At 39.7% G+C, this 13,023-nt stretch overlaps 1 protein-coding gene across 27 annotated transcripts in view; it reads right to left on the bottom strand.

The window, feature by feature from the left end:
• Positions 1–13,023, bottom strand: part of LRRTM4 (leucine rich repeat transmembrane neuronal 4) — a 726,983-nt gene that overhangs the window by 691,564 nt on the left and 22,396 nt on the right. For 25 of the 27 annotated variants that reach the window (XR_005595075.1, XR_005595074.1, XM_039527427.1 and 22 more), the window contains one exon: positions 12,130–12,243. The exons of the other annotated variants lie outside the window; for them this stretch is intronic. The gene's annotated coding sequence lies outside the window, so the exon portion shown is untranslated. The remainder of the gene's footprint in view (positions 1–12,129; positions 12,244–13,023) is intronic. 27 annotated transcript variants of the gene reach the window in all.

The following is a 13,023-nucleotide window of genomic DNA, read 5'->3' as shown; positions in this document are numbered from 1 at the left end:
AACTCTCCTATTATTCCAGAGACTACCTGATTAAATTAGCCTCTATAGTTTTAAACAGCATGTGATATGAATCCTAAAGGAAAAAGAGAGCTGAAAACTCCAGTGGAAAGAATAAAATGTTAGAGGGGGTTAGGGTGGGGAAGCGTAATGTTGACTTGAACAACAAAACACCCTGTAATCTCATAATGTGAGAACACCTGTCAATCCACACAGCAGGAGGGGCGAAGTTATCAATCTGCGCTCTGACCCTTGGAGACTTCATTACAAGAGAGTCTGATTTCTTAGTGAAACACCCCAGCATCCTGACAATTTGTAGGCAGGTTAAAATATGCCAGTTTGTTTTCTCCCACTGTTGCCTTGTTACTTGTACCAGCTGATTTAGAAGGTCAGCCACTCTAGTCCTGCATCTAATGGGCAGATGAAACACAGGGGAGGCATAATTGACTTTTTAAATTGCAATACTTGTGAGGAAGTGAAGGCAACATAGTGGGGAATAAATCATTTTTTTAGGGTGGGTAGAACTATTAATTTCAATAGGACCTTTCCCCAGCTAACGTTAAAAAATTGAGAGGACAAAACAATAAAGATATACAGGGACCCCAAGAATGATGCATTAAGGATTTCTATTAATGTTTTTCAACATTTTCAGATTGGTGACCCCTTATCCATAAGGAAATATGTTCACGGCCTCTGGTTAGAAGAGTAAATAATATAGCCATGATAAGCCTACAGAGCATGTATGTATGTGCACGTGTGTGTTTCAAGGGGCTGACAGAATACTTGACCACAAAAGATTAAGCTGCACAAGGAATGGAGGGAATGAGATTTTCTTTGCTTTACAGTGTAACAACATTTTCACAACCCCACTCGTTGCCTTTCATGACCTCTGGCAGGGATCAAGACCCAGCAACTGAGAGTCACTGATTTATATGGTCCCTACCGTTAGCATTTGTGAGTGGGGAAGGAAGGGGGCAGAATGTTTCATTGGCCCAATATGCAAAAAACACAGCAGCAAATCATCTATAAATGGTGGCTTTATAGACCACAATCAATTGTCTCATCTTTGTACAGTGAAATACCCCCCCACACAATTCAACATGTTCTCTATGGGAGGTTATTTTGATGGGAGACTGTAATTAGAACTGCAGCCGACCATTTGGGATTTGAAAGGTTGAAAACATCCTCCTCCTTCACTTTGAAGCTTTTTGGCTCTAAGTCAGGTCTACGCTAGCTTCCTTGAGTTTTATCCTCAAAAACTTTAAAGTAAGGACTGCTAACCTCAGCTCTGGCTGTGACCTCCAACACACAGGTTAAGTTCCCCACTGGCTTCAACAGGAAGTGCAGGAGTTGATTCAAGGGTGTGTATGCCTCTGACATTTACAAAAATAAAACTACAAAGAGATTCTCTAGGGATGTCTAGGAAGGCTCAGGAAGAGGCAAAGGGATAGGACAGAATAGCATAGGACTCACTAAGTAGGTAGAAGAGGCTATTTCATTATCTCAGGAACCTTGAGAAAATTCTTAGAACCATCACCAGTTAGGTGAAGGAGGGTACATGTGTGGTTGGCATATTATTCAATAGCTATAATGTGGAGGCACTTGGAGACATGAATCAGGGTCATTGTACAAAAACACAGATCGATATGGCCTCTTCCCCCAAAAACTTAAGTTAGGAGATTTGAACGGAAGAGTAAACCTTAGTCTCTCCTTCCCCTTTTCCACTTTGTCTGTCTTGTCTATTTATACTAAAAGCCCCTCAAGGCAGAGACTGGTTCTTTTTGAGCTGGCACCATCCACATGCAGAATAGTTTCAGTGGAGATAGCATCCTGCAGATTTACTCTTTTGTAGCTCAGAGCAGAATCTGAGCCTCACTATCTAACAGCAATACATCACTTGATTGCTGAAGTGGCTGCAGGGGTTCTCACAATAGAGGCTGCATGACTAGTTAGTAAATGTTGTTTCTTTGGGCTAGTGAAATATAAATACTGTTGCTGGATTGACTACTTCATTGATTTAGCCTTCCCTTTGCTGTCAGACAGGTAACAGAACATTAAACTATAATTCAGCCACTTGAGCCTATTTTCTGTATGGCATTATTGATTGCATATGTAATTGGGTAGATTTAAAGTGGATGAGGAGTGAATTCAGAAAGATTATTTTCCTCCCACACTTGTATGCACTTACTACCTTTTTCGACCTCTTTAGATAGACAGACAGATACAAACACACACTAACCCTTTTTCTGCAGCAATCACATAAGGGAGCTATAAAATTAATTTGCATGAAGGAGATCGTATTCTACCAGAGGTAAAAGAACACTGCTCCATACATTTGGGGATGTTTTACAGTAATGTGGGCTAAAATAGAGGGGCAGCGTAGCCTGACAGATAGTGCACGGAACTGAGACTCTGAAGATCTTAGTTCTATTCCCAGCTCTGCCACAGGCCTGCTAGGAGACCTTGAACGTTTCTTTCTGTGCCTCAGTTTTCTCATCTGTAAAATGTTGAAATGATACTGACCTTTTTTGTAAAGCACTTGGGAATCCATTGATGAAAAGTTTAATACAAGAGTTAGGTATTATCATCATCCAGGATCAGTATTGCACTATATAGCATTCTTCCTCTGGATAAGGAATACACAATAATACTACTCCTAGGCATATCATACCTGTTTCTGGGAAATCTCTGAGGGACCAGACTCTTTTTTATACTTTGGCAATGTATGTATAGCTTGTCTTTTCAATAATTCTTATTTGTGCGCACAAGAAAAAGAGGAATTGAAGCTTATAGTAGAAAGCTATTGTCAACCAGAAGACTAAAGTACACCAATCCAAGCACCATATAGGAAGGGAAATTATTCTTATTTGTCAATGCATTTTGTGGTTCTTAAAAACAAATATACATGAAAAAATGTGTTTTAATGAGAATTAACTCCATAGCAAAAAATGAATAAGGTAAAAAAAATAGAATAAAATAAATCCGTAAAAAATTCACCATATGACAAATCATCTTGTGTCCATTGTAATGTGTGAATAAAATTATACTGTATACAGTCTGCCATTGTCTAACTGCAGAAGAAGAAGATGGCATCCTCGCTCCTTTTTCTAAGATTGATCTTAAATCTGATTCAAAACTCATATCAGTGTAGTTCTGGAGTACCTGCACTGACTTTAGCCCACTACACTGCAGATATTAACCTTCTAAACTACAGACTATGTGATTAGATACCAGGAAGTTTGAATACTTAAGTCATTTAGTCTGAGAATTATACCGGGAATCTTGTGAGAACAGGTTGTGTGTGTGAGGGCTGCAGAATTGCCCCAGGTTAGATAAATAACTCAGAAATATTGGCATGACTGGCTTCTGTACTTGCATTTCTGCTTCTAGTCAGTGCAGTGAAAGGCATATGAAAGCTGAAGGACTGACTCTCAGGTACTTGGCATCTGCTGTTCCATTAATTTCAAAGATAAAGGGTGCCCAGCACCACTAAAAATCACTGATTTTTTCTTAAACTAAAAAGCCAATTTTGGTTTGAATTATAAGAGAAGGTTATGGCCATCAAATCCCATGTGTGTGCTGATTAGAGACTGCCCACTTTGTCCCTCTTAAGACGTTTAGCCTTTGCCTGCAATGTTTGAGGTTGCTGATAGGATATAGGAAGAAGTTTGCAATCACGTTCTTTGCTACAACCAGGCTAGAGGAGCATTAAAATGTAGGTAAGCAACTTCTTCAAGAGACTGTAAATGGAAGCAACCATCTAGAAAAAGCTTTAAGGCTCAGGCTCAAGAAATCTACTGTATGCCTTTTTATCCAATTAATTTTTTAGACTAAAATCAAGACAAACTTACTCTTTTTTGGTAATGCTGGTTAACAAATTCTTCTGAGATAACTGTTTGGGGGCTGGGAGATAAAAGGATGCCATGTTATGTTGGGACTGGTAGTGAGACAAAGAAACTTGTCTGATCTCAAATAAAGATCAAATTTAAACAAATAATACTCCAGTCAGTCATTAATTGTGAAGGTTTGTGTATAGTCAACAGTGTTTTTTCAATATTACCTGACACATACGTGTTCTTAAACCTCGGCTGTCAATCTCTGGTGTTAAAAGCTTTCAGATTCTATCTATATGAGAGGTGCATACAATATGTTTAAATTCACCTGATTGAATAATTAAGCATAGTTTATAGTCTCTAAGAGCTTGTCTACCCACAGAAGTTGCCTTGGCTTAATTTAAATCAGTTTAGATAAAGTGGTACAAGTTGTATGTAGACTCTCTATGCTAGTTTTAAACTAATATATTATAGTTAAGCTTCTTACTGTAAATTTACCAATGAAAGCTAAAGTGATATAAACCAAGTTTAAACTCATGTGAGTGTCCATGCACAAAGTTGCACTGGTTTAATTGAAGTGCTTCAACCGTTTGCCAGATTCACAGAAATGTCTAGATACTCCAATTTGTTCTGCTTGTCCCACATCCCTTTGTTGAGATACACTTATTGAAATAAAGTAAGCACAGATGCACATTTCATAAAGCATGTTGCCTTTGGCTTGCCATTTTCACCCGACCCCTTCTCAAAATTCAGAAAGCATTAGGGAAACTAATTCATAAATGTATTTTCCCATTCAGAAATCTATCGGATTTAGAGGGACCTAGACTTAGTATAGTGACAGCTGCAATATTCCAGTGCAAAGGTGCTGAGCACCAGCCCTATACGACAGTATCACATTCAAGTTACAGGGAACACAACAATAAAAAGCTTCATTGTACCATACAAAGGTCACCATCTCTTCTAGAGGCTTCAGCCAGAGTCATCTCTTTCCAGCTACTCATGCCACACCCATCATCATCTTACTATGCCCACAGCAAACACATGCTTCTTGAAGTCACACACTCTCCCCACCAGGCGACCTTCATTGTAACTTAATCCCCAACACCTAGAACATTGCCAGACTGATTGAAATGTTGCCTGTTCACAACATCAAAATGCTGTAAGGAATGTCAAATTTCTGTTCCACCATTTGATGGCAATGAAAGAACATAAGAAAAGATCCTTAGATGGCATCAACCAGCATAGCTTTGTTGAACTCAGTTGTAGAGCTGATCAGAGAACAGATTTTCCAACTGATGAAAAATGGACATTTTCTAACATTCACCCTGAATTGAGATGAAAAGCCAAACTTCTGATTTTTTTTTCATAAATTAAACAAAAAAAACCCCAAAAGATTAGTTTGAGGTCAATCCAAAAATTTCATTTTGATTTTGACTCCAACTTTTTTTTTATATAAAACGTTGAAGTGAAGTTGTTTTGAATAAAATCAAAATTATTCTTTCTGAAAATGTCAAAATGGGATGTTTTGACATTAACAAGTTCCAGTCTTTTTTAGGACTAACATTTCATTGAAATTGTAACAATTTGGCAAACCAATTTGGTTTCACCAAAATAGCATTTTCCAACGGAAAACTGTTTTGATGAAATTTTTCCAACCAGCTTTACGCAACAATGCTAAGCTGACTGACATCAGCTGAGGATCCGGCCTATAGCATTTCAACTGTTCAAGTAGTTATTCGCTGTACAAATTCACAGCAAGGTTTTGAATTATTCACTTAAGTAGCCTTTTAGTTTCTAACTTCCACATGATTACTCATTTTCTTGATAATGAAACATGCAATCTAGGTCATCTAAAAAGTGCTGAGAATCACACGTGCAAACTGGGACTGGAGCAAGTTGCATCACTTTGCTAAAAATAGTAGCAGAATGGGTCAAGTTTTAAAATAACCTATGTGACTTTGTGGTTTAGAGCAACTACATTTTCAAAGCTAAAAAAGGAATTCAAGAGAATGGGAACTAGTGGTTTTGAATAGCTCAGCTCTCTTGACCGAGGAGCCCAATTGGTTGAGAAACATTAATTAACGGAGCCTTTCATCACCCGTACTGGATAGTGTAGTGATTCCATGGCAAAAGATTTCATGTCATCACCAGGAATAAAACTGGAACCTCCTCTTCCAAAGAGGCAGGCAGATGCTATGTCAAATAAAGGTCAGGTGGGTGCCAGATCTCATTTGGTTGTTGTAACAATATGATTTATTGGCTTCTGTGGGCCATTCATTACAGCCAATATCTCACACACTTAACTATGGCTGACCTATCATAGGGTAGAAACCAAGGGTACGTATACTCCCTCAACAGAACATTACAGTAGATAGAAATTGTCATACCCAGTTTATAGACAAATGAAGTTAGTCACCACAAGATTAAGGGATTTGTCTAAATCCACACAACTACCCGCTGCCAGAAGGCAGCTCCCAGGTTCCAGTCTTGGCTCCAGTCCTACAACAGGACCTATATGTGCAGGCCCTTAAACTATCACAGAGATCCACCAACTTCAGTGGAATCCTTTGCTGATGTAAAAGCCCACCTGCATTCTATTGCAAAACCGGGGCCCATTTAACCATTAGACCATACTGCCTGCTAATACTAAGTCAGTAACCTCTTCCATGACTGTGTAATATAGGTCAGGATTTTAGGAGACAACAAACAAGACAGTGTGTGTTTAAAGTCTAGGAGCTAGAGAGGCACAAGGTGTGTCGTCGTCCAGCAAACTTAATTTAAAAAGTCCCTTTGTATTCACTACATGAAAAGTTCAAATCTCTTCTATATCATGAAGACCACTCTACAAAAGATTAAAACAATCAATTTTATATGGTCCTTAGTAAGGAAAGCATGAAACATCAGAATTGTGAATGCTGGCACACAGCACCATAGTGGGTTGCTCTGTATTTATACCCATCGGGAAGGCTTGTCACACCCTCTGCTGCTACTGGCATAGCTCTTTGTAGCAGCTTTCTCACAAGGAGTTGTGTGTGTGATGTACAGTTTTCCAGGAGATGAAAAGGAGGTTGCCTGTAGAGGAGGAGGAGGAATGTCCTAGAATGGTCCTAATGTATAATTAAAATGCTACTATTCCCAGGAGATGGAGTATCACGGGTCAGCATACAGATCTGGTGCTCTAAAATTTATTGCACCGTGCTTCTGAATATAAGGAATGAGACCGAATACAAAACCATGAGATCAGATCTGGTGAATGCAAACAATGCAGTGCAGATCAATTCCGACAATTAAACAGGTGTTGCTGCTACAGCCAAGGTTTTCCAAAGATGACTAGTGATTTTGGATGCTGAGCTTGAAATGCCTTAAACGGACCCGATTTTCAGAGGGCAGGCTCAGCGCTTTCTGACAATTAGGCCTCTTTAAAGGTGTCTGTCTGTCTATCTAGACAAGAGACATCCAATGCAACTACACATTTCTGAAAACCTTGGCCTTTAATTGTTTTGAAATGAGTGCATTCATGGGCAGGAGGCTACTAGTCTTCAAAGATCTCTCTAGTAAAGTGACCACATTTATTTGAAAATCCAAGTATCCACTACGCATCATCCTGCATTGTAATTTGTAAATGCCTATTCTGCAAAGGCCTCAAATTTAAAAGCTTCATGAACAGACATTATGACAACATGAATCACAGTAGCAAACACCATATATCAAAAGCCATAGAATGGAACTGCAGAGATAATGGAATGCATCTCTGCAGCAGCTATTGATTTACTGAGTGAAGCATAAGGAGGAGAGAGAGACAACAGTGAAATTTGCTACATGTTAAGTGAAGAGACTTTGGAAAGGAGGATGTTTATGTAGTTAAGGTACTGGGACTCAGGTCAGATACAAGTTAATTGGCCCCTCTGGGAATGGACAACTACCTTGTATTTAATAAAACCTGATATTTTGATTGGGTGACTAAATAGTATATTATTGGAGAGACTGTCAGCGGACAGCAAGGTGCCCAGCCCTCACTTGAAGTCCATGAGAGTAAAGGCACCTACCTCCCATTTCTGCCTTAGAAAATCTCCCACATATAGTGCCCTGTGGCACCGAGATCAAAACCCTTTTTTGCTACATGCCATACTACACATAAGAACCCATCTCAAAACTGAAGAACTTACAATGTAAATAGACAACGAGTGGGAGGGGAAACAGAGGCAAGTGACAGAGCCAGGCACAGATGTCGCATATCCTGATATCCAATCAGATATCCAATCCGTAAAGCCAAACTGCCTTTCATACTGCCTGAGGTACAGTAACCTTAGAAAAGGCTCGGATACAAATCCTAAGAAAACTGGAGATCGGTCCATAGAGAGAACCCTCAGTGAAGGAAGAGATGCTTCATGAAAATCTGTTAAAAATACAATAAATAAATCCCATTTATATTGCTTCACAAAATATTCTCTTCTGAATGCTTAACTTTCTCCTATAATGGCTGATAACAGTGGTGAAATGCTCAGTGAATTTGTAAACCAGGTGCCTATAATGTGGCATAAAATGTTCATTATGCAAATCTGATTGCTCAAAACTTCATATGCAACTCATTTATTTATACTAGGGCTGAAAATACTCAATTCTTTGCCTTTCCTATGAGAACACTCTGCCACATTTCTCTAGATAATTGTTTACATGCCAGAGAAAAACCTTTCAGAATCCAGGAGGAAAAAAAAACAACTCTCTCCCTCCCTTCCCCCCCCCCTCACCCCTCAAAATAAAAAATAAAAAAATAGCTCTAGCAGTAGGGGGAGAAAAAGTTATTTCAAGAATGGATTTGAACTTTTGGCTCCTTGAGCTAAGTGGAGGGTGGATTGAGCAGATAAGACAGACATCAAAGTTCGGTCTTTGAAACGGGTTCTGAGTGACACATTCAGAGAGCATTTTTTAAAAAAAAATAGCATTGATGTTGTACACCAAAGTAACCCAGTTGTTCTTCCCAAATAGAGGTTAGATTCTGAATACTTGCAGGTTATAAGAAAGAAAGAGGAACAGGGCAGTGGAGGTGTATGAATAGAAAATATCTGCCAGGAGAAAAATAAAAAAATAAAAAGGTAGAAATTGAACTTCACAAGGGCATTGTAGTCTTTAAGACCATCTTAAATTCACTCTTTTGAGCTAAAGTAGGGAATGGGACAATGGATACAACTGCGGAGGGAATGCGAACAAGGACTGAGAAGCAGAAGTCTCAGAGCTAGATTCCAGTATTGCCAACTAGAGCTGGATAAATACCTGATTTTTCAGTTCACTGACAGCTCTGGGAAATCGGGGGAAAAACAAAACAAAAAATAAAACCACCATGGTTTGGAGCCAATCCAACCCAGCCCAACAATTCAGAAAAAAAATTAGTGAACCAGACAAGACAAGACAAGGCAGCAGTGTTATTTTCTCTGCAGGCCTACCAAGAACTATACTATATATTAAATGCCATCTTCTGGCATTTAGCCTATTTACACACACAAAGATATCAAACACTTGTGTGATAGCCATCTCCTCAGCAATAAGAAAGGAAAGACTCAGACTATCAGGGTTGGAAGAGACCTCAGGAGGTCATCTAGTCCAACCCCCCTGCTCAAAGCAGGCCCAATCCCCAGACAGATTTTTGCCCAGATCCCTAAATGGCCCCCTCAAGGATTGAACTCACAACCCTGGGTTTAGCAGACCAATGCTCAAACCACTGAGCTATCCCTCCTCCCAAATCATAGATTATTAGGGACCTCAGGAAGTTATCTAGTCCAACCCCTTTCTCAAAGCAGGACCAATCCCCAACTAAATCCCCAAATGACGACCCCTCAAGGATTGAACTCATAACCCTGGGATTAGTGGGCCAATGCTCAAACCACTGAGCTATCCCTCCCCCCTTGCAGGCACTTACCAGCAAGAAGAGAGACACAGCAGCCAGTTCAAAATGGATTCGGTGATAGCTGCTTGGTTCTGTCAGATTAAAGGGGCACCAAGCTACTGGGAAAGAGTCCCTTTAACAGGACAAACTCCAAAGTGGAGGAAGTTAAGGACCAATAAGTCCTCCCTCTTGGACACAGTGCCCATCATAGGCAGCCTAATGCAACTGGAAAACTTCATTCTGTCAGGAAAGTATATTAGCCATTCTAGTCAAACAAAATGACACACAACCAGTTTTGTTTCCTTCTTTGCTTTTAGTGAAACAATGTCTTTGCCTATTTGCAAAGATCCCATTATCACGAAACAAAGCATCAGGAGTAATACAAAGGGACAGGGTCCGTAGCAAGAGATTACAAAGATGCCTCTTAAATCCTAATGTTTTATTGATCTATTTGAGGTTCTCCAAGTTTGTTTGTTTGGTATGATAAATCCTTTCAAATCTGTCCCCTTTGTGTGTTCTCCACAGCTACTTTATGGCCCCTTTGCAGTGCCAGACTGGTGTAAAGGGCCTTCAGTGTAAATGAAAATCAAATCCATGAAGCGTGCACATTCTCAGGTATTCTGAACTCTCTATTTACAGCTGCTTGCATCTCTGTGGTAACAAAGGCAGTCAATATCAAATCTCCTGAACTATCTCTTCTAGTTCAAGAGCATCATAAATCATTGCAAGCTAATAGTTGGTTTGCATGTGTGCATATCAGAATTAGAGATAATGTCTAGCAACAAGCCAGGACTCCTGGGGGTCTTACCCTCTGCTCTACCACTAACTGGCTCTTTGCCCACTTAGATCTTCATCTCTACAAAGACTTAGGCATGTGCTTAACTTTAGACAATCTGAGTAGGTCCATTAATAAAGAGTGGGTAAAGTGGAACATGTGCTTAAATCTTGGCAAGGTTGGGGCCTTAACTTCTCTGGCTATGTCTACACTACAATTTACTTCGGTATGACTTACATCGCTCAAGGTGTGAATAATCCAGTGACCTAAGTGCCGGTCTCCCACCGACATAGTTATCACCTCTCGTGTGAGGTGGAATTATTAAGCTGATGGGAGAGCTCTCTCCCGTCAGCTTAGAGCATTTTTACCCGTTGCAGCAATTACTGTAGTGTAGATATGCACTCTGTGACTCACCAGTTTATCTGTTGGAGAAGCTGCGTGTACAATACCATTTTTCTACCTGATGGTTGATTGTTTTTAATTGTTGACTGATCATTTCATATCTAAAAACAATTGTGTTCAGCCCCAGGAATGCAATTCCACATTGCAACCAAAGATTACATAAGAAGTCAAAGGCATATTCCTTATGGTACTATCAGTCATAAAAATCAGACATTCTATTCACCATTAGTTTTCTCAGTCTCCAGGGGAATTTGCATCCTACAGCATGTGGCAGGCGAACAAGGCAGATACATACTAGCTAATCTTATTAATATATTGAGTATCAACAGACCATAGGCATGGACTGGAGAATTAAGGCAGAGAGTGGCACACAGAACTTCAGGGTACATTTCCTGGAGAGATACTGAAGAGGAACAGGCTTTACTGGCTAATATGTTTAGAATCTAAGGTCATCACAGTTGATAATAATGTTTTCCCCAAGATCTAATTGATATGCATTGAGATAAACATAACTAGCAAGAACATCTGGAACAGCACCATTGGTGGTTCCCACTAGTGTTACAAGCAGAACTAGAAATGAGCCCAATCCCCAACTCTTTCTACTTCGGTTCTTATGTGGTCCCCATAACTAGTATCTGAGCACCACACCGAGTCAGGAACTGAGCCCAGGTCACCTGAGTTCCAGTCTGGTGACTCAACCACATGTAATTCTTCTTCTGGTGTATGCAGAGGAAGTTCTGAACTTACAAATTGGCTCTTCCCTCTACCTCCAAAATCCTGTTACTTAAAAGCAAGCTCTGAATCTGCCTCCAAACATTGCTATTCCAGTCCATATTGAAGCACAAACAGCAGAAACCATTAGCACTGGTTAAGTGAGAGTCTACAATGGGAAATGCAGTGCCATAAATAAGACACAAATGTGCCTAGGTAGACCCTTTCAACACATGGCATTTCTCCCCATCTCCCTTTTCTTTCAAGGAAAAGAGACTGTTCTCGGTGTCTTGATGTTGTAGTGGAAATAGAATTTGTGACAAATCTGCTTAACAGCAATATATATATTGTTGTTCTTCCCTTTGTGCTAAGCATAGGTGCCAGCTCTGTGAAATCACTTAGCAGGTTGTGAATGAAGCATGAAATGAAAAATCCTTGCCCGTTGCACAGAGAGAATACAGACAGTGCCCTATAATTTATTATGCTGTGATATGTGCTGTGTGCTAGACTAACAAAGAAACAGTTAGTACCTTGAAACCTTCAACCTCTACTTTCTCTTTGTATCATTTTCTTCACTGCAGCTGCCCCTTCTTCCGTAGGTAGGCTGAAGCATCAAAAGAGAAAGAAGATCCATTTTCCTTCGCCTGAAAGAAAACAGAAGGTCTGATTCAAATTTTACACTGGTGTAAATCCACTGATTATTCGTGTTTTACTCCAGTGAGGAGAGAGGAGAATAAAGTCCAATAAAAAAAAAAAAGATTTTCATATATATTATATATGTACATACCCAAATACATTCACATCCACAAACCCAATGCCTTGGTTTAATCTTTAAGCAAACAAATTAAGATCTTGGTAGAGTTTGTTGCTGGTATTCCTTTTTTCCACTTGACCTGCTGAGACTTGGTGCTCTTTTATCTCAGTCATGTTGGAAATAAAAAATAATCCCATCTCCAACTACTCTCCAAACACTAGGACATCAAAGTTTTTTCTTATACAAGTTCTCCTTATAACATTTTTTTTAAATGACATGTGTTTTAACAAAGGGAAGAAAATATGAAGCCTGTTTTCTGCTATGGAGCCACATAAAAACAAGGGATAGGCTCAGGCAGCAAAAGAGAGTTTCTATCCTAACCTTAACGAGCGTTCATAATGAAAAAACGGCTTCTCTTAGCCAAAGTCCATCTCGCTCATCCTGCCCTCTCCCTACTGCTGGTTTATGTATTCAGCACCTTCACAGGAACCAGTTTCTGGTTGTCAATTGGGATTAAACTACTTGATTGCTGAGCCACAGAGTCTCTGGTGATGACTCTCCTGTGCAGTCTCTCCCAGCAGCAAAGAGGTGGTTCCCAGTGGCCTAAAACAGGGTTTTGGCAGAAATCTCACAACCTCCTTGTACCAGGTACAAAGTAGGACTCAGCCAG

The sequence above is a fragment of the Mauremys reevesii genome, linkage group 2, assembly GCF_016161935.1.
Source record: "Mauremys reevesii isolate NIE-2019 linkage group 2, ASM1616193v1, whole genome shotgun sequence".
NCBI classification, from domain to species: domain Eukaryota; kingdom Metazoa; phylum Chordata; order Testudines; family Geoemydidae; genus Mauremys; species Mauremys reevesii.
This window is presented reverse-complemented; position numbering and strand designations above follow the sequence as displayed.